The sequence below is a fragment of the Cottoperca gobio genome, chromosome 13 (genome assembly GCF_900634415.1).
Source record: "Cottoperca gobio chromosome 13, fCotGob3.1, whole genome shotgun sequence".
In the NCBI taxonomy this organism is placed as follows: Eukaryota; Metazoa; Chordata; class Actinopteri; order Perciformes; family Bovichtidae; genus Cottoperca; species Cottoperca gobio.
The window spans coordinates 18,825,609-18,849,964 of record NC_041367.1 but is presented as its reverse complement, the minus strand read 5'-3'; the positions used below and the strand labels follow the sequence as shown (position 1 = coordinate 18,849,964).

Genomic DNA, 24,356 nt, shown 5'->3' with positions numbered 1-24,356 from the left:
TGGGCCCTTCGGCACAGACATGTGCACAGACATAGAAGCAAGACACAGACTTTGTGGTGGTTTTGTCTCTCTTTTTTTGTTTGTCGTTTTTGTGCTTCTTTACGGCCTTTCTGTGCCTCTTTGTACTTATTTTGTGTCTCTTTGAATCTCTTTGTAGTTGTTTTATGTTTCTTTCTGGTCATTTTGCATCTCTTCCTGGTCGATACGTGTCTCTTCAAGTGACATTTTGCAGGTGAAGGCCAGGGGGGGGGCCCTCACACTTTGGGCTCCTGGGCCTGTGCCCGGTAGGCCCGTTCCATAATCCATCCATGATGGCAGCGTTTGGCACAGTCAACTCAACTTTCGATAGTTTGAAGTCGTCCTGAGAAACGACAGGATCATATGATCCTGGTGAGGAAAATGTAAAGACATATTTCAACACGGCGTAATCCTAGCTGGTCACGGCCTATCATCTGGAAGGAGTGGATGACATCTATGCGTGGGTACCCATTGTGTCAACGGGCCCTTTGCCACATATTTCGATGTGCCCCCTGTGTCTTCTGTCTGTCCCTCCATTACTCCATCCCCATAATTACCTTCTGCACTTCCCTCAGTGAACCCAATCCCTCCTTTGCATGTCTGCCAATTCCTCAGATGTTCAGAGAGAGCCATGTCATTAGCGTGCTGAGATGGGATGGCTAGAGGATTGACGGTCTGGATCGTTCTTACTGAGTCGTCTGGTTCAGTCCGCCAGTCTGCGTGTCTGCTTTCACAAATAAAATGCAATGCCAGCCTCCACAACAACTCAGGATCTTAAAGACTCTCATTTATTATGCATGAGTTACATTTCTGTGGTCTGTGATTATCTCATATTGGAAAACCGCTGTTGCTATGTCTATCTGCCTGCACGACGCCTGTGTATCCTCAGAGTCAGAGTTTATCTCGGCTTAGAGCGAGAATGTCTAGATAAGAGATGAGTAACCAGATAGACAGTTTGAGCGCTGAGTTTGCAGATGAGAGCCGCCTCACCGGGCGAGGCCTTCGAATTCCAGCATGGGAATATCGCAATTTATCCTGTGAAAGGTAAACGAAGAAAGGACACAAACAACCTTTCAAAGGGCGTTGTAGATGTATGTCAACCATGCTCAGGATACTAAAGCCCTTGTCATTTTTCTGTCATGATCCATGGGATTATGTGTGTGGAGGTGGGGTGTGTGTGGGGGTACGAACAGGGGAGGCTATTCCTCCACGCAGGGGTCTAAGATATCAAAGCCAGAGAGCTGTGGGGAGGATGGAGAGGGTGGATGCAGCGGGAGGGTTTCAGGGGCGGTGGGGGTTGGCTTTTGTTCCAACCCCTCCACCAGGATTCCCTGAAAAGATCACCTCGAAGGCCGATTCGTTGCGGTTCCGAAACTCTCCCCTCTGATTGGTTCCGGCGGGCGAGCAGATGTTGGAGCTGCAGCAGGGGGTTCGGATGATTCCAGCTCCTTGCTCTCACACCGCGGGACGGTCTCACAGCACCAGCAGCTCTCACACACAACCTGCTGAACCAGGGGCCCACAGGCTCACAACACACACCACTCGCTCGGGTGACTCTCAAAGACAGTCACACACTTAGCACTGTTCACTTCTGCTTCCTAACATCAAAGATGGACATTTATGCTTCCCCCTATAAACTGTGTTTGCTTCTGAAATGTATTATGGGTGTTCACTGACCCTGTAAGAATCCACTTCAAGGTGCTATTGGCAAACTAAACATTTTGTCATGGGGTCACAGCTTTACTCCTCCTTTACAACAGATTACAAAATGTGCACGGAGTCTATTTTGTTCAAAGGTGTTACTCACAGTTTTAGATTTAAATATAAAATATAAATATAAAAAAGACGGTATTTGCTCCCACAAGAGTGAAGGGTTTCCTCCGTAGGGTGCTGGTTGTGTGTAGGACAATTCACTGTTGAAAAAATTAAGTCTCAACGCACATCTGCATCATCCATAGAAATTAGATGTGGCGTGTGCTTTTCACTTAAAAATGTTATGCTCATGTAAAATAAAGCATAACAGAGATTTTCAGTTTTGTTCAGGTGCTCCTTGCTTTTTTTCAATAACTGCCCAAGATAAAAGGTAAAGATGCCTCAAGGCTAATATTCCAACCTAACCCCCCTTTGAGTGAACTAATTAGTGTGATTAGTGTAGGGATTACTTGCCTGTGTGTCATTTGAGCGATCCTGTTTCTCGTCTTGGTTGCTCTGTAGCTCTTTATCCCTATCTTTCACCTCTCTGCTACAGCAGATAAGAGTACAGCGTGTACACAGTAGTCTTGTGATGCAGACTCAAACCCACTGAAGCCTCAGCTTGGAGAGGCAATGACTTCAACAATTTGGGATGGAATTGTAATTGCTCTGCTTTGCATCAACAGACTAATGCTTGCTGAAGGGTTTGGGTCCCATACAAACCCTTTCTGGCAGAGTTAAAAAACAAGTTATGCTATCTGGAAAAATCTGCAGGCTCTGGATCTGCACACAGTTCCTATGCTGTCCCTCCTCTGCTTGGCTATAGTTGTTCTCTTACTGACATGTGACTTTATAGACAACAAACACAAATAGATCAAAGAAAGTTGACACTCGCAAATAGGCAATGAAAAGAGGGACTAATAATTAATTTTATGATATAGTGACGTGGAACAAGTTTAAAACGGACTTTAATTAACAGCAGGATAAATCAGACCATGTCTAATAAATCTCCACAAGACGTTTTCCTAATGTTTTAATAGAGAAATATACAGATTTAGTTTCTGGTTTCATCTTGCTCGGATCTGCATTTACAGTTTTGGCAGGAGGTCGTAAGTAAAAGTGTGCATGTGAACGTGCGCGTAGTTCACACACAACACTAATCAGAACATTTGGAAAGCCAACAGGGACTGTTTAAATGAACATCTCAAGAGATTTATTGGTCAATTTACAGCGTTGTATTTTCTTACGCAGAAACAAAACAGATGTAAGGCTATCATGATGGCAAAGGTTTTATTGTCAATAAGGCCCCGCAAGCTAAAATACCTTCCAGTCTGAGTCTGGACATCTGCCACCAAAAATGAAGAGCAGCAGCGCAGTTTTTCTCGTGACTACAGTAGGTGCGTTCATCAGAAACATACAGCACTGTCCCCGAGGCCCTCAGAGCCGGGGTCGAAGTAAGGCTGCTCCAAGGTTGATTTAACATTATTCCATTTGTTTCCAGTGTTATTCCTCTGCATGGCATATTTGCTGCTTCACTTACTTGGCTCAAAATGTCTGCGTTTCTTCCACATTATGTTGCATGTTTTTGATTTTCCTGCAGTTCCGAACCATGCAGACACAAGCAGCTAATGCCGAGTGATTTAAAGCAGGAGGCGCACACAGGAAGGAATTTCTGATTGATTGAAATAATGAACAGTTCAGTTTGTCAACGTTAAAGCCAAAGGGTCAAAGGGCAACACTTCTCAGAGAACAGACAGGAGTTGTCTTATCCGCTAAAAATCAGCCTGCTGTTGCTCTGTTGCGTGCACGAGTTTGCTCTCTTTGAAGCTCGGCGCTCCCGTAGGTATAGCATGGCGTGACTCGAGCCGAACAGGGTGAGGAGACCTATGAGGGGAGATGTTCTGGTTGTGGTTATCGGTGCACTATGCTGGCATCCAGGCAGCACAGCATGTTGGAGAGATAACAGGCCTTCAGGAGGGAGAGAGGGGGGAGGGAGAGAGTCAGACCATCCACCTTTTAATACAATGTGACCAGGCCTCCACCCAGGTTGTGGACAATTGAAGTTTGAGCCAGTAATGCACATCTGTGCCTTATTTTATAGCTGTTCAATTTTGGGTCGGTATGCGCAGGGGGCAACAAACAAAGCACAGTTCCACCTTGTTCCCATATCCCTGACTGAACCCCCCCCCCCCCCCCACAACCCCCCCATTTTGCCTTCCTTTCTCCCCCCGTGCGGAGACCCATTTGGACACACATAGGCATGCATTACGGAGAATGCAAAGGTACAGATCTTATATTGAAGCAGCATTCCAGTGTAGCCCCCACGGGGTAGATGACAGGGTTTTACTTAAAAGAAAAAAGGCATGCAGGGGGAGACTTCAAGTCTGAAGAGGATATTAGAAAATACATTGAAAAAAGTCCCCTCTGGCAATTTCTTTTTTTCACTATCAGGAACAATTTAGTACCGTTCCTTCAGAGGGAAAAGTGTGCTCAGTTGAGAGGGGGCAGGAGGAAGGGAGGGATGCTGTTTTTCTGGGTAGGTCTGAAAGTGCAAAGGATGTAATGAAAACCAACTGGCAGGCCGTCACTATCTATCTATTGTGGCGCAGGAGTACATTGACATGGAGAGGAAAAACAGACCCTCTCCTAATCCAGTCAGGCCTCTCTTGCTCTCCTCCCCTCGCTCTGCTTGTGTTTCAGTTTCAAGATAGGAAACAGTTCTTAAACTGAGTTGATGTTTTCACAAAACAAGAGAATAATACAATGAAAGCAGGATGCAGCCTCATCTTTTAAAAATGACGTTCTCATACAACGAAATTGCATTGTACTTGCACGGACTTGCACTTGCACTTGCACGGACTTCGATGTTTCCAGGGAAACATCGAAGTCCGTGCAAGTCCACCTAGGGAGGGGGTCTCGATGGATGGATTGATGAATGGGTGAAATAAAACAGATTCCCAGTGTTTAACTTACATCACATAAGTAACATAATGTACATAACGTACTTCATGTCAACACTTAATTTAAGTTACGTAACAAACTTACTTACTTTAACACTAACCCTTAACTTTTACTAAACTTAACGTAATTGTTAGGAGACAGGGTTGCACGATGATCGTGCGAGTTGATGTGTAGCTGTGCTGAGGTTATACATTTCTTTGTCAGGGACTAGAATCCCAACAACTAAATGTTCCCCCTAAACATCAAGAGAAGAATTGAACTTTACAGTAATCATATTTCTTAAATTCCCCATGTGTTGAGTCTCACATTTTGATTGTTTCTCTTGCTTTGCAATATTAAATGTTGGTTCCAACATACAGAATACAAAATGAACCAAGGTGGGATTTGTAGTCCTGAATCACTGTGTGAATGTGAATGTAGGGAATCAGGACGACATAGACTCCTCAGATATGTTGCGTCCCACCTGGCTGCGAGGTGAACGCGGTCTGTAGGTGTTCAGTCTGCCGAGGCGATAAAACTCTGAAGAGAGCTCTTTCACACCCACGCTGCTTCCTAATCCACACCGCGTCACCCAAACCACCAAGCCCAATATTAGCTTTCCTGCAGCTGGCCAGCTCAGGTAATGAATATGAGCATGTTTGTTTGATTGCGTGTGTTGTGTTCCTGAGCTCTGAAAGGCAAGTGTCTCAGACATTTTTACTCATATGCAGATTTGATATTTGAAAAGGCCATGAGGAAAGTTTCCCGTTCACTCTGTCTCTTGGATCAGGGCACCAAAGAATGATTATTTTCAGTATTTATTGATTGTTTGTTTGATTAACTGATTGATAGTTTAGTCCTGTCAAACCAATGGTCTAAAACACAAATATATATGAGAGAGAGAGAAAAGCAGCAAACCTTCACATTGGAGAAGCTGGAACAAGCACATGTTTGTCATATTTTCTTAAAGAATACTGATTTCCAATGTTATTTTATACTATTTTAATTCTGCTATTTTAATTCTGCTATTTTTATAATGGTACTTCAGACTCATTTACATCTACACTGTGATTATTGTACTGTAAATGCTCTTATTCTGTCTAATCTTGTGCTCATTGTTATGCTTTTGCTGTGAAGCACTTTGGGCTGCAATTCTTGTATGAAAGGTGCTATACAAATAAAGCTTATTATTATTATTATTATTAATATTATTATTATTAATAATCTATTATCAAAAATATTTCAACTTGTCATAATCAACTAATCCTTTCAGGACTACTTTGGGCAATGTTTTGGAATAAATACAAACTTATTGTTGATGTTAAACAACATTATACAGCAAACATAGAAGAAGAATATGACCGTGAGATCATCAGTTTGATGAATAGAGACAGGGGCTTGTCCATTAACTATCAAAATACTAAACAAAAAATCATCTTAAAACAACTGAGCAACAACTGAACTGTGGTTCACTTTGACATGAACAGCATGAACAATGTGCTCATGAATGATGGTAAAATCCTGAGCTGAATTGTGATTATGAATCCATCAGACAAGGTGTGTTTATGCAGTCAAAGGAAGCACAGTTGTGCTTATTGTTGCTGTGAAGCATTTATGAGCGCTGCTCTGCAGTAAAACGTTAGTTAACACTCCATCTACCCTTTTCATAATCATCCGTCATTAGTAAAGTCCAACAGGCTCCTCTCATTAAGCAGCCCAGGCTGACAGGTAGAGAGAAGCCTTTCATTCTCTCCACATTTATTATTGCCTACTTTAATGAGCACTTAGGACCATCACCTCCACTCTGTGATTTATAGCGTTTTCAGCTGAGATCAGAGGCCCGGGCCCGCTTGGTGCCTGTGAAGCCGGCAGCCTTTCCTGACACCCCAGGCCAGCCTGGGCACTAGGGAGACACAGCTGGGCCCAACATGGCAAGAGGTGTGAACTCCCTGGGCTTAATGAGCTGATGGTAGAGGCGGATTACAAAGGGGGTCAGAGGTGATGTGACCGGGGCCGCAGAGGCAGGTCTTAATATCCATGAGCCAGATTAAAACAGAAGAGATTAAATCCATCAATGTGCAGTCAGAGAATTCCTCAAAACCAAAATGGTCTTTCTGGGACAAGTTGACAAGTAACCTGTGTGTGTCCACCTCCACAGAGCGTGTGTGTATATCACACTCAAGATACAGCAACATAAAAACAATGAGAATGACCTATGCAGGAAACTGATGTATATCTTGCTGTTGTTGGAACTGATAAAAATGAAGTCATTATTCTCTCACCTTCATGTCCAAAACATTTTCCAAAAAGTAAAACTCATTGCTCTAAACAAACATGCAGCATAACCAATGTAGTCTGCAGCCAAACCATTGCACTGTGGGTCCAAAAGACTAGTATTTATCTCATTATCTCTTACATTTCCCTGACTTCACAGCTCTCTGCTTACAAACAGACCATACAGTAGCAAGCAAGTCTTTCATTAGAGTAAATATATGTGTGCAACCACAGCATAATAAGTACGTAGAGTTAGTGCAGTTGTGTGGCTGTTAAATCTGTGTAGCATGCAGCTCAAGCCTGTTTGCAAAGCGTTAATACACAAGTTTTCTGTTTTTTAAAATGTAAATGTGTGATCTTGTTGTCTTCAATAGCTGTGAAGGGGGCAGAATTGGATCTGTGAAAGAAAATGTGGATGTTTAGGGGAATGAACCTCAGTGGGGTTTTGACATTCATGGGGTCAAAAATAATGGACTGTTAGCTGAATGGTGATGACCCTATGACAGATCTCTTTACATTTTGGGTCAAACTATTCTTTATTTTTTATTTACCAGTTCAGAACCCATTAAAGGAATGTTTCACCCCTAAACAGATCATTTGTATGTCAATTACTCATCCCGTGTTACCCATGTCCCCACAGGGAACGAAGCATTTCAGATAAAATGTGACTATTTTGATGAGTCACCAACGTCTGTGCAAGTGCAAAATGTTTTACATTAAATGTTTTGAATTATAAACTTTTAGCAAAATGCATGTGTTACACACAAGTGACATATATAGATACACACAAGGAATACAACAACAATATCACACAAAAGTTCAAAATTAAAAAAGGATGAAAAATAATGGTGTCGTGTCCATTTTCTGAAAAAACGTCCACTTAAAAGACATTTAGTTTGTTTTACTCTGTTCAGTCTGAATCTTTGGCACTTTGAAAATAAAATCTCACACCAAACTGAAGTCAACAGACTGGAACCATGAAGCATAAAGCATACAGTAGATGCTTTGCATAGCCTCAGTAAAAACAATTCAGATAAGATTGAATAACAATCATTGTTTTATAAGTGAGTGAAGGAGCAGCTGGTCAAACCGCTGACGTTGCATGAAGCTTGTTTTGACAATCAGGATGTGAGAAATTATTCTTTGAGAGGTCAGGGTCGTGTTAGCCATGCTCCTCTGCTGCCGTGACCCGTGAGGAGATCCGTCACTATCAAAGCAGCCATGTTAAGACTGCCATGACACTGTACCTGTATCAGCCTCAGTTAGAGCTCCACAGATGCCTGACCCTGAACAGTCCAGTATCACAGAAGTGAACCTGAGCTGCCTGAATGTTCCCTGTTGTGCCATCAATCCACCCTGAGAGCTGCATATTTCACCTGCCCTGTCTCCCCTTCCACCAATTGGTCCTGGCTGCTCAGATTTCCTTCATAACTAACTCTCAAACTAAACAAAATATATTCACTTTCTCATGTCTCTGATTCTGTGTATAAATCTGCACACACCTTCCCTTCACTTGATTATTCTTTATTGTTCGCCATGTTTAAGTATTTACTTTTAATGTGTGGGGCTTAAAGGCCTAGTGTATTTGTTTGGCCAGATTAACACAAGCATTGAAGAACAAGAGTAAAAAAAAAAAAAGGCATGATCATGATACAGTGGAAAGGCCAGTTTCACAGATGTGTTAAGAAACATTATTGATTTTAACAAACCTATAACAGCCTTAACAAATCTATAAAATAATAGTTTCAGTTGTTTTATACTGAATTTAACATACTTGCGTTTTTTTATATCTGGATCACATGACGTAAGCGCTTCAGAACAACAACATACCTAATAGTCTTTCACATAAAATAACAGTAATCTTCAGTCTGCAGCAATAGAAACATTATTCAGTGCTTTATTTATCATTTTTCATGTGCTCACAAATCACATTTAATTTCTCCATTTCACTTTGAGTATACAACTCTGCAGTGACCTCAGTCCGTCAGGGCACGGAGGCACAACGAGGGAGGAAGTCCAGCTAGCTCATGCTGGGCTGGGACATTAACTGTGGGAGCGCACAGGCCATGAAATATCGGCCTCTTTAGAGAGAGCTTTTTATTCGCCTTTAACAGGGCTGTAAACTGCCTTTCTGTGCCCTGATCAGGAGACCACCGGCACAGTGACACCAGCTACATCGCTGCTAACACACTGACTGTCACCTTCCAGTGTCCGTCCAAACCGCTGGACGAAATGGGATACAGGAAGTAGATACGAATTCAACTTTGGGGTGCTGGGGACTTTTGTCCAGCAAGCCTAATTTGAAACAGGAGTCTTTTCAGACAGCTCTATCTGGCTCCCACTTGTACTGTCTATCCAGCTGTCCCTAGGGAGCTGGATTTATGGAGCAAGGAGGGGAGCGCAGCCTGCGGTATGGAGCAGATTGTTCACGGATCTCGCTTGTCTCTCTGGCATGAGGGGGAGAAAAAAAGAGGGGACGGACGGGCAGAGCTGGGTGAGATAGCATGAGTTACAGGAGGGGAAAAAAGGCAGAGATCATTATGAAGACATCAGTGTCTTCACTTCACATCTGCCCAAGATTTCCCCCCAGTCCATCCTGTTCCGGGGGGAAGTCGCTCCTCTGGGACTTGATTGAACAAATGTCTGATAAGACATAAGACAGAAATCATCATCGCGACGTGGTTGCGGAGACAAAACATGTATCTATACAGCTACTTATGAAAACACTCTCAAAATGTAGATAGACATGCACAGTGTATCAGGAAACACCAACACACTTTGTTTACTCTTGGAACATTTTGCAGCGGCTCCACAGTGACTATCTGGTGATATTCTGCAGTGATTGTGTGCCTGCTGGGCGCTGTGACTGAGGCTCCACATCTGAAAAAGCTGAAGAGGGATAGATTGTATCCTCCTGGATGGTGTGTTTGACCAGTGTGTTGCACAAACAAAAGTGATACTTCTCCCGAGATGAGGGCGCTGTCTGTATCGGAGAGGCAAAATAAATAAATAAAAGATGAGGACAGCTGACACTCTATCACACCCTGACATCCTGTCCTAGGCCTCAAAACAAACTGGTATGTTGAATTATCCTCTGGAGGATCACACTGCACCACTCGAGGCCTCTACTGATACCAAAGTGCTCTGTTTGTGGATTATTTTAGTACCTGTGGGAATGCCAATAACTTCCAAAGGCCATAATGAGATATGTTTAAACATCCAAACATTTTGGGCATGCGCATCTCCTCAAGGTTGACAAATGTGCTCTGTAAAAGTTACGTTGAGGAATGCATGCTGACAGCTTCATGGCCTTGTCTAAAACAGAGCTGGCGTGATGGATGGTGTCCTTCTTGACAATGCCAGCTGGTAGATGTTTGTGTATTTGCGTATTCAAATAAATATATATGTGAACGTGTGTGTGTGTGTAAGTGTGTGCGTGTGTGTGTGTGTGTGTGTATAATGAGGGACATTAACTGAGATTCCTTTTTTTGCCCCTCTGTTTGTTTTTAACCACCAATATGGCTGACTAAATATATGCTTTTTATACATGTTTTCTCTTTGCTCCTTTTCCATACTTAAGAGCACCTTCAAGGATACGTTGACTGTTTCAAAATATCTAAACACAATATTTAAATGTACATTTGCACATTGAAAGAGTTATTGAGTGCTGTAATTGTTCCACCTGTCCTTGAAACCAAATAAATCCCTTCCGAAAGCGATCTTAATGTAAATGATAGGAAATAAGTGATGGGGATAAAATCCACAGTCCATGTCTTTTTAGCATAAAAATATCTTCTTTGTGTTTCAACCTACAGTGTTTGCTTGCTGAGAAGGACAGTAACACAAAGGTGAAATGTTGCTCTAAAGGTCTGCAATGTTAGAAGACACCCACTTCAGATGTGTAATTGCTGAGGCCTCATTGACTTTTGGTGAACTTTTGAATACATTTGATCACAGAATGAGGACTGTTGAGTTGTGTTACCCCTCCAAAAAATCTTTCAATGTACCTTTCAGCATGTGAGTATTGTATTAAGAGACTTCTCAGAATTGATCGCATGTGACAGTGATTGAGCACTTACTTCTATTACTTTTAAATAGTTTCAAAGTGGACATAAATACCCCCAAATTAAAGCTTATTAAAGTTAACAATTTAACCTTATAGTAATTGTTTTATTTTAAATGATAATGTGCTGGGAATCAAAACATACTAAACTGCCACAACATCCAAACACTTTATTTCCTATAGTCTCCACTTTAATATTTCTCTAACTGTAACACTCTGAATGAAGTCCTGCTCAGATCATTATTGTGCCCTGAACCCATGCAATGTAATGGCAAACAGAGGAGCACCACATGCACAGCTCGCATAACAAAACAATGAAGAGAGCTCATTGAAAAGTCAGTAGAGAAGTTACTCTGCAGAGAAAAAGAGATGCTGAATGTGGAATTCAGGCTCGGTTTGTGTGTGTGGAGGTTATATGACCAGACGGGGTGCGAGTGAAAGAGAGTGTGGTGACCTGTAACAGCTCCATGACTTCAGTCTGGGGCTTTAAAATCCACAAGCCGGGGTCCTGGTTTGAACCCACAGCAGACCTCACTTCAGTATAGACAAGGCAGCCCCAATGGGAAACTGATTGTTTATTTAACTACTGTTTTATGGAATACCTAGTGACAGGAAGTCCTTAAAACAGCAGCAGTTACTATTTATATAGTCCCTTTTCGGAGTAAACACACTCGCTCGCCCCTCCTCCCTCCAGCAGACACCCTGTCGTTGAGGAATGCACCCATTCACAAGCTGGTGGCCATCTTGGACGCTTGCTTCTCACTTCCTGTTTCCATGGCTACACTCCAGTGCTACGGGAGTTGATAAGCACTAGCAGTCTCGGATCCTAATCCTCTTCATCTAGCTCATTTTCTACATCACTTCATGTCATTCAGAATGAGCTGGAAAAGCCAGTTAGTTGCAACAAGCGTCACGTTTTTACGCACATAATCCCAGGATTCACAGACAGAAGCAAATACACACAAAAGAAATGTGGATACATTTGTTTTATTTCTAACAGCCGGAAAACGTTGATTTGAATGCAGACCAAGACTATCAGTTCTGCTTGAGTCTGGTATGCACATGTTTGTGTGCAGCTATGGGGCAGCTGTATTCTGATCTGCTCCTCCAGCACTGCTCCATAAATCACAAGGTCACCATGAGCCTTTGGGACCAGAGGAAACATCAGTGTTAAAGAAGAATGATATTTCACTTCAGCTTCTTCCTGCTCCACGGCTCCCCAGATACCCACTACAACCAACTCCCGAATGCTTTATCATGACAGCCTCACGTCAGTACCGATTTGGATGCTGGGTGTGAGACCGGAACAACACGTCCGTACGATTTGGGAATCAGTTATAAATCTGAGATGGCGGAAGTGATATAGTGCAGAGTAGTAGCGCAGTTTTCACGGCTTCACATCATTGTTCATAAAATGGACCGGTTGTAGATTTTGTTACATCAAGAAATAATGTATTTGGATTATAGATACTCTTTTGGAAATACTTTCAACAACGTAGACTACAACTGACACAGAAAAACTATGTTTTCATGACTTTGCATTTTTAAATGATGTGATGACACAGATTAATAACTAACTATGCATTCTGCTTTGTATAGCAATTGTTCATTGTATATATTCATGTCTTTGTACCATTTAGCTTTGGATCCACTCCTGGAACTTGTGAATGTGTTTCACCAAATATCATTTTATCAAGTTCTTCTTCTTCTTTTTTTTTTATCTGGCAGATCCCTCTGTGGTTTAAAATAGTTTTAGGATTATCAAACGTTTTTGTTAATGTACTATTACCTTTATTCATGAAATATGACGAAATAAATCTAAAGAGTTTGTGTTCTGCAAAAACTTTGAGTTAAACTCCTTCAAGCTTGACTGCGATCTCTCGTTGGTTTGTGTAGTTCCACCCCTGTAGGTGAAGCAGGAGCTGTGTTCATGTGGATGAATGTACTGTATATTGTTGAGCTGTGGACATCTGAGGCAAAACAGTGACAGTGTATGACAACTGGAGTTTAGACAGTTTTATGTCCTGTACATTTCTCACAGAGGCACGATATCAGACGGGAGAACACTTTAAAGATGGTCAGAGGATGTACAGGGTCACTGCGGTGTCAGCAGGGACACTCAGGATTGTTCTACATGGTAAAGCCCGCGGAGACTTGTGAATAAGTGAGATGTTACAGACTGATGAAATTCCCAGAGAGCCTACGATGGATAATGTGATCCCACCGCAGTGATGCAGAAACCAGATGGAGAGAGGTGCCTTCAAATTTCACTTTACACAACCATGAACACACACACGAACCGGACCTCCATAGAGAAAGAGACAATGCACACATCCACACACACACACACACACACCTGTCTAAGTCATGAGATATACAGCCCTCCGAGGGGAAATACATTTATCCTATGTTGTAAAATATTGTGATTTTTCTCACTCTTGTATATATTTCTTCGCCCTGCACAAAGTTTTCCTTGTCTTAAAAAAACATATAAAAAAATGAAAAATAAATGTCCTTGTCTTGGCTCCTTAGGAAAAAAAAAGAAAATACATTTTTGTGACCGTCCTACTATATGCATATAAACACTATAATGTGTTTATATGCACACTATGTTCATGCCATTTTATCCACAGCATCTGCTTTCAAGTAATTAAATAAAATTGGGCGTCGGATCTGACAAATATAGCAAACAACAATTAAGCTTTGGTATTTGGTCCTGTTGACAAATCCACAAATCCTGACTGGCTCAGACAGAGGGATGGTACTCCTGTTATCTGAAAGTGCCTTTTAATAGCACTGTGAGTCAGGCGTCCCCCAGGCCCCTACTGACAGAGTCAACACAACCCAGGGCTGCTTTGCAGGTCATAAACACTCTGTTGACAGTGGTCGGAGGCTTATTATCCTCAGAGCAAAGGACAGCGAGCTGGAGGGACAGACTCCAAACAAACCCAGCCGGATTCAGCGGATTCAGACAAAGGCCTTGTTAGACGGTTTCATTTCCCGTCCTTCAAGCTAATCACGAGGAAAGTCACTTGAATCTTTAAAGTGCAAACTGACGTTGTATTACAGCATCTTCATGATCATAAAGTAATCTTGTATTGGCTAAATGTGTTGTAATGTACTTAGATTTGATCAGGGCTGATATGAGTAAGGAAAAAAACCTTCATATCAGTTAAATGTGGGCCAGAGGTCACTGCTGCTTTGTGCACATCAGTGTTTCTGCTGCTTCTGCTCGCTGAGGCTGCCGTGGCTCAACAGTGTGGAGCTGGGAGCTCCGCACAGATAAGTGAGCATATTACCCCAGGGGGCCAGAGACAGCCAAACCCTCAGTGGATGAAAAGTGTCTGTGCTGTCAGCTTTGGTTCCCAGCGTGGCCTCTCCTCCTCGGTCGTCCCTCCTGCCCCCGCCGAGCCCCTCCCTGGCCCTTTGTGTGTGGACCCTGCTCCCTGTGGACTCGCAGCTCTCTGGCCTTTCACATGCGACTGTGTCCAATCACCCCACTCACCCCCCTCTGAACCCGAGCCTCCGTCTCCATCTCCAACCAGCTCCTGACCCTGAGAGAGAGAGAGAGAGAGAGGGAGAAAGTGGGGTGAAGAAAATTAATCGCTTGAATTAAAGATGACGATGAACTGTACTGTCTTATCACACGTACTTTATAAAGTGTTTATTCATTTACTGATTATTTATTACGCCATTTATTAACACTTTATAAAACAGTAATAAGACATTAAGAAACGTTTGGGTTGCCAGGTTGTGAAAAATCCATTTGTCTGGTCAATATCCTCAGTCTACCTGAGACTACAATAGAAATAAAGCATTCATCAGTAAATGTTAATAAATCAGGAGGAAATCCAAATGTGATTTTAAACATTTACATTTAATGGCTTATTTTGGATCTACAAGCAATAATAACTTATTTATTACATTAGTAAAAATCCTTTATTACAATGTATGAAACTAAGTGCTATGTAAGTGTTGTTGATAACTAACTTGAGAGTATAAAGAGAAAAAACATCACAATGACAGAAAACTGGCAAAAAGATAGCAGATCTGTTCAACTGTGAAAACAGAGGTGGAGCATCCGTCCTTCATCAGTCCTGTCTCCACCACCTCCTCCATCTTGTTTTCCCTCTCCTCCTGTGTCACAGTTTTACTGGTTTTGTTGGCTTTGGCCCTGACCGCCTGAAGGCCCTCACTGGGTCGACCCAGCCTCGGGAGGATTGGATCACACCTTCCATAGGAGTCAGCTGTCAGATGGTGAGCTGCACCTGCTGTCTGAAGCAGGGTGGGCCCGCCGCTGCCACCGCCCAGCCAACGCTGGGGCACGTAATTACTGCCTCGAAGATGATTATGCTGTTTACTCATGCCCATACGCACAACAGATGACTGTTTCACACTCCCAACTCCCTCCCTCCTCGCTAGTGATGAGGAAATAGCTGCAGCCAACCAACATGCAGCCCATCTAACCAACAGGTCTGATGCCAGAAATGACCCGTAGCTATTAGCTGTTCAAACATCTCCCTCCCACATAACTTTAATTCAATTCAATGGGCCCAGTGAGAGCTGGTTTAATCTACAAGGCACAGTGTATTCCACTGAAAAATGAGGACTGCCTTTATGGCTTTGAGGCTGTTTGTGCGGTAGACGGAACTATCACAGTCCTAAACAGGGACGTATATTTGCACATCAAGTGTCCACACAGCTTTTGCAACCTGTGTGGACACTTGACTGTTTGGATTCTGGTCTTGTTAATAAATAAAAAGTCTTCCAGTAAACAGACTGTGCAATTAGAGAGAAAAAGATCAACTTTGTCAGAAATTCTTGAAAAAGTAAAGTCACTTACATGCATACACCAAGTGGATAGAACAATCTAAACAGATTTTAATATAAAATGTGCATCTTTAGTGTAAAGGTTTTACACAGAAATGTTCATAACATGAATCCTTTGTGCTCATGTAAAGCTGATGTCAGTTATGAAGATTAAAGTAGTGTTTCTGTAAATGTAATGCACTTTGTTTACATGGGTTTTCTTATGAGGATAACCGCCTGCATGAGATAACAGTTTATTGTAGAACACAAATAAGACCTTACTATTTAATCCCATCTCTGCAACCTTCAGAAAGTGATATTTATATTTAGAGTTGAACACATTCACAAAAGAACAACACATCTATTGATTTTATCATGACATTTCATTGTGGGATACTTTTCACTGATTTGTTTTATGTTATTGGATGTATTTGTCTGTCTTGGTAAACAAATCATCTCTGCATTCTAACACGCATCTAAGTGTAATTTATAGATTCATAAATAAATAAAAATGATAACGTTAGGAAAATGTATTGATCCCCATTAAAACCCTTATTGTGATGTAAAAGTGCATCATTAAGTTAAACAACGGGAATAATGTGTCCAAGTGGATCAACCTTAACATGATAACAATAAATCAGGTAAGTGCGCAGAGGAGGAAGAAGGAAGTTTATTCTTGTTAGATTGTAAAACTTGTTAATACACAGTCTATATGGGTAACACCCCCTCCTCTCTCTCTCCCTCCCCTCTCCAGGAGCCGTATTGAGCTGTGGGGCTGGGACATTCCTGGTTTGACGACCAGCTTCGCCGCTGCCATGATTTGCTGAGCAATTCGACACTGGCTTCAAAGATGCGTGTGTGGAAGAGGCAGCGGTAGAGAGACGGAGAGCGAGAGCTGGGAGAGAAGTTACAATAACGGGCTAGACAGACAGACACAGAGAGTGTGTGAGCACACCAAGTCGGGACGTAACGCATTTATCCAAACACGAGGACTTCAAACTTCCCAGGAGAAAACTCTCCACTACCTTAACTCGAGTTTAGACGAGGGGGAGTTGTCGCACCTTGGCCCCGAAGCCTGCGCTGCTCTGCGGGTCTGAAAAGTCTCTTTCACCCCCTCTACCTCCGGCTGTTTTCATGTTCCTCCCGTCGTCTCGCACTTTGAGCCCGTGTCTAATGGAGGGCCCCGTAAGGATTTGCTTCCAGAAGAATGCGTTTTGCTGTTAATTCACCCGACGGCTCGCAGCTTTTGCCCTCCTGCAAGAGAGGTAAGGACCGACGTAGGGGAGGCAGACAGGGGAGTCCCGGGTCGGCTGGCTGGGAGCGGGTTGGGGGAGGCTGTAAGTGCCCTGCCAGCTGGGCTTCTTTGGTAACGATAACAAAAGAAAAAGTGACGTTCAAAGAAGCAGGGAGCGCCACAGTGCCAGTTTAATCTGTTTCCCAAACATTACCGTGTTTTCTTAACTTTGTATTGTGGTGAGAGTGGAGAGCAGCGGCACGGAGAGGCAGGAGGCTACATGCTCCGGCTGTGTGGCAGTCTGGTTAACGGAGGTGCCCGTGAACGAAGATGAATATTTTGTTAATGAATTAACTTTCTACATTATTGACTATATCTACAGTTTCATGGACATTACATACTCTGCCTCCAAACAATTACGTGTATACGTTACATTTGCTCTTTAACATCCATGTGTTGCCTCATTACAATGACAACACTTATTCCAGATTACTTTGTATGAAGTGTCAGAATATCATTTTGTTCTATAGTTTGGCGTTTGTTGATTTCAGGCTACATCTTTGTTGGATTATCATCTAAAGACAAACATAAAAGTGAATACAAGACTGATCGGCGTTTTTGTGTGAAACAATGTTTTATAGTCTATTTTGCTCAAAGTCAACAGAAAGCGTTCAGATGAGCATTTTGATTTATCAGTTATGTGTCATCTCTATGTGTTCAGACACAGCTCAGTGCACTGTGTTGTCTCAGGTGAATGAAACACAAGAAAAGGCATACATATTTGTTTGGTAAACAGCTCTGGAAGGCAGGGACACTTTACTTCACATCCCAGTTGAAAACAGATGGCTGGGCTGCATTTCTGCTCTTTGAAAGATGAAAGAGCATTTTTTTAGAAATGACAAATATGTATATTGACACATATAAAAGGTGAAAATGGACTGGGGATCTATGAATCATTTCTTTGTTCTAAATTTTTATTATGGAGCCTTGCAGGAGCCAACTTTCTGCCACAGTTACCACTGTACAGAAACATGGTGGCTTAGGCTAATATTTAAAGTTGTGTTCTTTTTCCTCCCTCCAAAGACAGAGAGTCTTTATTGTTTTAGATAAATCCCCTCGGGGTGTCATAAATGTCGGTTTGGTAAATCCCTGTTGGTATTGCTGTACAACTTGGCATGTGCACAAATGACTGTGCAAAGCATACAAACTGTACCTGTCTGCCTTGCAAGAAGGTGTCATTGTTTACTGATTGGGAATGTGATTTTTGATTTGGGATTAGCTTAGTTACACAAATAATAAAAACAAGTCAAAGGGGAATCTTTTAAAATAACTGTGAAGATGCAGATGCGTGAACTAAGTCTGATCAAGATCATCAAAGGGCTTTAAGTTGCTTTGTTCCTATTGGCTCAATTTCACACGTTTCTTCCAATGTGGGAAATATTCCAAAAACAAGAAACATTTTTGACATGTCAAAAAATGCCCTCACTAACAGCTCAGAACTGAGAGTGCAAGTGTGTGCATGAGCTTATTCTACTCAGGTCTTGCTGTGTTGTGATCTGCACCGCTGCACCTCAGGAACTTTGAGGATGACAACTCAAAACTTTATAGTTTTTGAGTCATAGTTTTTTAACATTGATCAATGTGGGGGACAAGAATAAAATAGATTTGTTTTTTCAATTAGTTTTGTACTGTTGGTAAAGACATTGTTATACTTGCAGATATAGAGTATATGTAAGAGGTACCATATATGATGAGGATTGTAAATATACTATCAATGATAATCCAAGAGGAGACTTTTGTTAATCCTTCAGAGCCCAAATAAAAACGATGACAGAGTAAAAATTAAATTAATTTGTGGCTGCAGAGACCTGCAGAGAGTTCCTCACTTATTTCCCTCAAGTCATTTCCTCTGTCTGCTGTTCACCCCTATCATCAGAGCTTCACAGGGACTTTTGTTACATAGGGGTAACTCTCAGAAATCTGCACACTTAAAAGTTATCGAGAACAAAGTGTTGAATCCCTCTCCAATGCATGACATCCAGTCAGTGGGACACACATGGCTGCTCTCAGATAAAACACTTTCAAGTTCAAACAGTTGCTCGTGCATTGTTGCGTCGGTGGGGGACAAGAAGACACTTCCGATGCCTTTCAAATCCTTTCAGTGCTCCCCAATATTGGGTGAGCTTTTGACAGGGGCAGAGAGAGGTTTGCTCTTTGTGTTCAGAAATCCTCCCTCGGTTTTGATACCGAGTCTGTTCCAGGAGTTTCTTTTAGTAAGGTGTTGCAATTATTCTTTTTCTTTTGCCACTTTACTTCAATCTGACTCATTCTGACTCAAGTCACTCCATCATTTTCCACTTTTTCTGTAATACCTTTCTCCCTTGCTCTAACTACTACTGCTCTGGCTGCATTGCGTTCTGGTCAGTCTGTGGAAAAAATGTTTCGTTTCTTTGTTGCTGGAAATATTTCAACATGGCATTGTATTGTTAGGCAATTTTGTCATTGGAAATACAACAAAATAGAGCCATAGATCCAAGCAACAATACCAATAATCTGTGAATTTAAAGCTGAGCAATTAGACTGGTTGAGTATTTTTAGTATTGTGTGGGATTTCCCCCACAGTAATTTATTGGTAATGTGATTGAATCAGATAATGACAAAGCCTTAGAGTCATGGTTTTGTTTTTGCAGCGTTTTTTTGTGACTTGTAGGGAAATTAATAAACCATTAGTGGCCCGGCTCTTATCAGACAGACCCGAACAAAGCACAACTATGCCATTAAGCGAGCTCGAATAATGTTTGAGCCATTAGGGTGCTCACTAATGATAAACACATGTTGCTGTAGGAGAACTATGTTAAGTGGGCAATTTGGATGTAAGCATGTGTAATGATACCAGCCGCTGCTCTCATAATGACTCTTTTGATTTTTCTGATGCAGTATTATAATCATACAACCGCATACGCTCCAACAATGACAAATGATTGCTGAATAGTAGCAGTTAACACTTGAGTTTCCATCGTAACGATCTGGTTTCTTTAAAGGTAAAAGGAGTTTGTATATTAGTAATAATCTTTTTTCGATTGTCATTGGCTTTTGCACTATTTTCTCAGATTTATTTTACAATGAACAAAAATCGATAAAACAAAAAGGTAGTCGACAGATGGAAATAATTGTTAGTTGCAGCCCTACGTTTAATTTCAGTGACGGTTAAGTAGATGAATGTCTATCGGAGGTCAGTGTGGTTGGAGAGGGTGTGTCCTAATGTGTGACTAAAGTATATTTTTGGCACCTCCCATTCTCCAGTTTTCTAGGCCATACAGATTCAAGGCCTGGCAGCAAACCTCAGTCCTCAGTCGAATGGAAGTGAATTTAAAACCTAAATCACAATGTGGTGTGGTTGTTTATTTGGTTTCACACCGTGATCTGTCATATTATTACTCCACATGATCAACCTTTTGGCTGAGAAAAATGTTCGGAGAGTCATAAAACGGAAGAACGGTCTAAATTCTGAGTAGCCACTTTACTCTTCATCATCATCATCATCACAATATTTTGACAGCTGTAATTAAGTCTTACTCGTTTTCTAAATCTCCGATGGCTAATCCATTTCAGCTTCTTAGTATAATAGAGTAGACTTTAGTGGACTGTTGTACGGTTGGCGTTTGACCCTCCAAGCAGCTATCCCCAAACTAAAAACTTGGCTAGTTTTGAACTTTTGACACACAACACTCCTTTTTACTCTCATTGCTCAGGGATTGAGTCATACTGCAGCCTTTTCCCCATTTTCTAATGCTGGCCTTTACTCCGCGGGCTTCAACTCCCATTCGTCAAGGACAGACCCAGAGCTCAGGCCCCTTTAGATGGACAGAGGGGAGTTTTGGGCAGCATGCCAATAAACCCCCATGTTCAAGGAGCCAGGGGGTGCTGATTGACAACACCCAGCAGCCATGGGCAGGGGGTCGATGGGAAAGATGGGCAGGTCAGAGAAAGAGTTTGAGTTCCCGTGACTGCTGGGTTGGTGAGTGCACCCTGCAGCTGCAGCGCTAACAAAAAAAGACTTTACTTTCCAGCCACCATTTCCCTCCCTAAATTTATTCTAAGGACAAGCTGTGAGTGGAATTGGATAAAGTGAGACTGTGTTGAAGAAGCCGTGAATGCAAACGCAGTAGCTGAAGGTGCCACTGGTGTTTACATGAAGCTGTCATTAGTAACACTTCTTATCTGCTCTGAGCTCACACTTTCATTATTTTAACTACACAACGCATATGTCTCCCAGTGGGACCCCCTCTCCATTTCTTCCAAGTCCCCCTACTCTGACAGATGATCCAAACAGCCCGGCGCTGACTCGCTTTACTATGCAAGCATGTTACTACAGCAGGTTACAGATAGGCTGCATGCTTCCTCCGGTATAACTCCTCTGAAATGTCAAAGGTGAGCTGACTGTAGCCTGATGTGTACACCAGCTTTCAACAGATGGTCGTATTGAGTTTCTAAAAATTCAGAACCTTGAAGGACCTGAAACTGGATAATGACTTTCAAGAGTTTTGAGAAATTAAATGAGAAACATCAGGGCGTAATTGTTAAGACAAACAAACAGTTTTTGGAGCAGCAGAAACAGATGTTCTAGCCAGCCACCGAAATGCAGCGGGACAAATCCGTGCAGGCTTGAGATATGCAGGGCGAAGAGATCTGCTTCTTCTCTGAAGATGGTTTGTCTTCTGTTAATGCAATGGAAATACAAGCCTCGACTAAATATATATATGTCTACATTCTCAAAATGATAAGGTAATGTAAACCAATACCACACACAGCGCTTTGAGGAAAAACGCACTGTCCAGGCGGGTACAGTTAGTAGAAATACCCCAACATCAGATGGTCAAGAGCGGTGTGTGACACAGAAAGGCACACTCTAAAAGAGTATTTTTACTTTAGGAAACAAATATGTACTGTAGGCTCTGAACAAATCTTACACGTAGCTGGTAGGCTTTATGTAAAGACCAAAAGACTACGACAGCCTGCAAAACACTTTGTCGATCCCAAGCCGTTTGAAGCACACTGCAAGTCTTTTTTTAGCCCAACGGTTATAAGTTTGTTACTTTCTATAGAGTGCTCATAATCATTTGAGAGACTGCGTTTTAGCTTGTATAGCTATATGTGCCTCTAACATGATGCAGATCACCTCGTGTATGAGAGAGAACAAAAAGTTCCCAAGGAGGGTTTGACGTGGCATTTTACACAATACTAGCCTCTCTCCAAAAACAACAGTTCTTCTCATAATTGTCAAGTAAATATATATGATGGGACCCATTGTTCCTTGTCTTGTGTAGTGTTCTTAACGATTCCTCAGCCCTAGGGAAGATTTCAGGGAGTGCACTTCTGAACCGGACCCTTGCTGACAGCTCTTGCAGCAATGTATTTCAGAAGATTCGTGGGGATTTATTAATTTTCTTTGCATCCTCAGCGTCTTCCTGTTTGCAAGAGTCATTTCTTTTTCCCTTCCGGTAACTGACCCTACTAAATATGCCTGATTTAGTCTGTTGCCTCAGCACGGGCCCCCAAGAGTTAGTCTTTTCTTCTTGAAACTGTGAGCAACCGCAGCTTTCTATTTCAAATGTTGAACCAATAAGTCACATCTGACATGGGTTTTCTGCGAACCAGAATGTGTGTGTGCTGTTGAAAAGCCAGCACAGGGATCAGCAAGACTATATTAAGGCAAAACTAGTGGCTGGCACTCCCCTCCGGCTGACAAACACGCTACTTGTTTGAAGGGCTGTTTTTCTCCCAGATCAGAGTGTGAGGCAGTGTGGGTACTGCTGCTGCCTGCCTCCAGGCCTGTGGTTATCGGTGCCATTTTGGGCCTTCCCTGATCCAAGATGTAGCCCCTTAGGGAGCAATGGAACCCCTTATTTATAAAAGATATTCAAAGTGAGCGGAGGAATCTAAGTCAGAGAGAAAAAAACATATGCTTGTTCCAGCCTTCTGCATTGTTCTGGGATGATTGTACCAGACACTCAGCATACTGAGGATGTATTTCTGAAAACACATCTCTGGTTTGACTGACTTTAATCAAGTAAAGTCCCTGTCATCTCTTTGTGGTGCTCTTACACAGAAGCAAACACACACACAAACCTACACAAAGAATGCACTGAGTTAGCATACGCCATGGTTTCTGTATTATTGCTGTGTTTTGCTGTTGTCATGAGGTCGTGTTTCTCTTGGCGCCATCAGAGCACTACGTCATCTGCCAAAAGCTCTTCTCACCTCCAACGCTGCAGCTATGAGCAGCCTGGACCCTAAATATCTTGCAGAGGTTTATTCGATTTTACCAAGAGCCAGAAATGGAAACTTAGATGGTGTGTGTGTGTATGTGTGTGTATGTGTGTGTGTGTGTGTGTGTGTGTGTGTGTGTGTGTGTGTGTGTGTGTGTGTGTGTGTGTGTGTGTGTGTGTTGACGTATCACCACTAAGTTTGTTTTGTGATTACTCGATTGCCGCACAACAAGCGTGGAGTGTAACAAGTCGAGACGGATAAACATTTAGACAAACTAAATAAAGCGTTTACACACTCTGTTTGGGACTGCATATTTATTTTTGGGTCCTCAAACTTGTACGTACAAGAGAGCTGGTTTGTTTGTTTGGGTTTTTGCAAGAGATTTGTGGAGTTGGTTATATTTTAACCTTTTTACATGCGTTTGTTTTTGTCTTGCCGGCTGGCTGTAGAGTTCAGGCAGCGCTTTCTTTGCCGCAAATCCTCCCCCTGTGAATATACAACCGACGCTCTATTATATTGGAGTCAATTTATCATTCTGAGAAATGAAAATACTTTAGTGTGTACTTTCTTTCTCACGCCTCTCGAATGTGACAAACAAAGAAGAGACAAACACCCTGAAAGCAACCCAGTTGAGTTTTATTTCTGGCTGGTTTTTAATACTGACCTTGCAGAACGTCATGTTAGTATCCACTTGGACACCCTGTCATTTTGTTTTTGTTGTACATGTTTGAAATGACATTATTTAATATATGTTTTAGTTTGAAAGTACTTTTGGTCGGCAGCCAGGGACCTATCAGGAGGAGACTGAACAGAGACTGTTGTCTGCGTCTTCACCGCTTGTTGCCGTAGAGACGCGGGCAGTGATGGAATCCAGGAGAGCTGGGGAGGGTTGAGAGACTGGGGGGAGAAGGAGTGGGGGCAGCTGGATCACATCACTGTATGCCCATAGTTCACAGCCCACACAACAGCATTTAAAAACATAGATAGTGGCTTGACTCCCCCAGAGAAGGTGGACATTTTCAAGGCATTTGGCAAACTTGATAATTTCCCCTCCCC

General features: G+C 42.2%; 1 protein-coding gene across 1 annotated transcript in view; it reads left to right on the top strand.

Moving 5' to 3' along the window:
• The first annotated feature begins 16,558 nt into the window (after positions 1-16,558).
• cdon (cell adhesion associated, oncogene regulated) overlaps positions 16,559-24,356 on the top strand; it is a 33,986-nt gene continuing 26,188 nt past the window's right edge. The window contains exon 1 of the mRNA XM_029447261.1: positions 16,559-17,061. The gene's annotated coding sequence lies outside the window, so the exon portion shown is untranslated. The remainder of the gene's footprint in view (positions 17,062-24,356) is intronic.